The following is a 2,500-nucleotide window of genomic DNA, read 5'->3' on the forward strand; positions in this document are numbered from 1 at the left end:
CGACCAAATTTGGAAGAATTTTGTGTTTAACGAGGAAATGACGTCAAAAATGCAGCGTTCGTGCAGGTTAAGGCACCGTTAACCGCGAAGACCTGGGGTCGAGGTTGAGTTGTTTTGGTCGTGGAAACAAAAATGACGGTCGTTTCACTTATTTCAAGAGTAAGAACTAGGCGAAAAAATAGCTAAAAACATGGCAAGAACAGCAAGAAGACATCTCGAAGGGCAACATCTGCTATTTGGAGAATGTTTGCGGACCTGGACAAACCTAAACGTGCACCATCGAAGATGAACTTAACATCGAGGGATCGATGGAGGTAAGCATGTTGTAGCCATGTTTTTAAACTAGGAATTATTTTGAATGAATAATAAAACAATTATTGAATTCGGCTTTCGGATCATATGAAGAATTATGGAGATCTCGGAGGGTGTTATCCGCCTCGGCCTATGGCCTCGACGGATAACACCCTCCTCGATCTTCATAATTCTTCAAAAGATACTCAGCCTCATTCATTAATTGTTAAGTAATTTTTAAGGAGTTATAATAACTCCTCTAGTGGGGCTAATTTAACTCCTTACAGTGGAGTTATTTTTTGGGGAGTTATTTTAACTCCATAAAGGAGTTTAAAGAACTCTTTTTCAGAGTAAAAGTGACCCCCAGATATTGAGGAGTTAAAATAACCCCAAAAAAGTATCCTGTACCCAAAATTTTTTCTCCACTTTCAGAGTTAAATTAACTCCAAAAAGAGTAAAAACACCCCATGTAAGGAGTAAAAGTAACCCCATTTCGGAGTTATTTTAACTTCAGACTGGGAGTAAAAGAACTCTTTTTCAGGAGTTAAAATGACCCCAAATTCGGAGTTAAATTAGTATGTGTAATCAAATGGTGACGAGTGAAATTAGGGAAAAATTTCTCGCGCGTTTTGTCCAAATCCTTATAATCTTCAGGATTTGGACAAAACGCAAGTGAAATTATTCCCTAATTTCACGAATATACCATTTGATTTCCTGTTAATATCATGGGTGACGAATTACGTTAGCAATCGAGGATTTTTGACTTGTTTTTTTTTCCTGGATCGTATCGATCGATCGTGAACTCCACTCTCTCAAACGTTTAGAGCTAAATTTTGGCTTAAGTTTTCAGAATTTTCCCACCACATACCTCTAAGAATCCTTCTTGATGTGCTCTTTCGTGTGTTCAGGTTTTCTAAAGCGTCTTTTTATACCCCGACATCTTCATTCATGACATTTTAAAACTTCCTCGCCACCTTGAAACGGAGACGTACGGCAGGTTGCCATGGCAATTTGGTAATTTCACATGTTAAATTACAAATTAACGCTGAAATTCGCGCCAAAATTAAGGAGTAATTCGTCACCTATGATATTAGGAGTTAAAATAACCCCCAAAAGGGGTTATCCTGTACCTAAAATTTTACTCCATTTTTGGAGTTATAATAACTTCCTAAAAATTACGGTGTATAGACGTAGTTTCTCTCTTCTCTCACTCCCTTTATGTGTCTCTCGCGTTCTCTGTCGTGTGACTTGACTTGCCACAGATCGACTTCACTAATTAAAGCAAGCGGAGCGAGCTTTTTACGCCGCGAATTGAAGCGGCCTAGCAAGCGTGTCCGCTGTTAAATCGGACGGAGGACTTTTTTGAAAGTCTAATGGTGTGAACTTCTCGAGCAATGCAATCTATAAATCAATCAAATCTGCATTTGAACGCGGCAAAAAAATTCATCATATCGGTACAATATAAAATAAACCACATAATAACTTCCAACAACAACACATATCTATAAAGTCTCTTCAGTAAAAATACCAACACTAGTCTTTATTACACTAAACTAGACCTGTTTTAATGAATGTCGTGTATCTTGTATGTAGACTAGGCTAGCTCGCGATGTTTTCTTCTGATGTCCAAACTGAAAAGGGTTTTCCAATGACAAATCTTTTCACCCACTCCTAAAATCTCAAACTAGTTGGAAATATGAGAGTCCTGAAATTCTATTATCGTCTATTAATCTAGACGTTATTCAATTACCTCAGAAATTCATGTTGTGTCGAGGATCCTAAAAGTGCGTTCCGACAACTTTAGGTTCGTGAGAAAACATTCAAGTTCAGAGTTCAAAGATCTTCGTTGGCATGAGCTTTTTAGGGAAATTCAGGAAAGCATTTGAACTGTTTTTGTCTCGTCGGCCATCAACTTGTCAGTTAAGCAATAGAGCACACTTTCTATGGGTTTACCGGCGTGATAACCCACGCGGGATGTTGGGAGAACACTCGAAAAGCTTGTAAATCATGAGCCGAAGGCGAGTGATTTACAAGCTTTACTCGTGTTCTCCCAACATCCCGCGTGGGTTATTCTATCACGCCGGTAAACCCATAGAAAGTGTGCTCTATTGCTTTTATAAAATAACTTTTAGTAGAATGGAGTCTTTTAGGTAAAAAATATGGTACTAGTACCGTAATCAAGTCACGTGTTCTCTCTAAAGTCATCATA

At 38.3% G+C, this 2,500-nt stretch overlaps 1 protein-coding gene across 1 annotated transcript in view; it reads left to right on the forward strand.

The window, feature by feature from the left end:
- LOC140944455 (uncharacterized) overlaps positions 1 to 2,500 on the forward strand; it is a 25,095-nt gene that overhangs the window by 16,164 nt on the left and 6,431 nt on the right. The window lies entirely within an intron of this gene.

Source organism: Porites lutea, chromosome 7 (genome assembly GCF_958299795.1).
Source record: "Porites lutea chromosome 7, jaPorLute2.1, whole genome shotgun sequence".
NCBI classification, from domain to species: Eukaryota; Metazoa; Cnidaria; class Anthozoa; order Scleractinia; family Poritidae; genus Porites; species Porites lutea.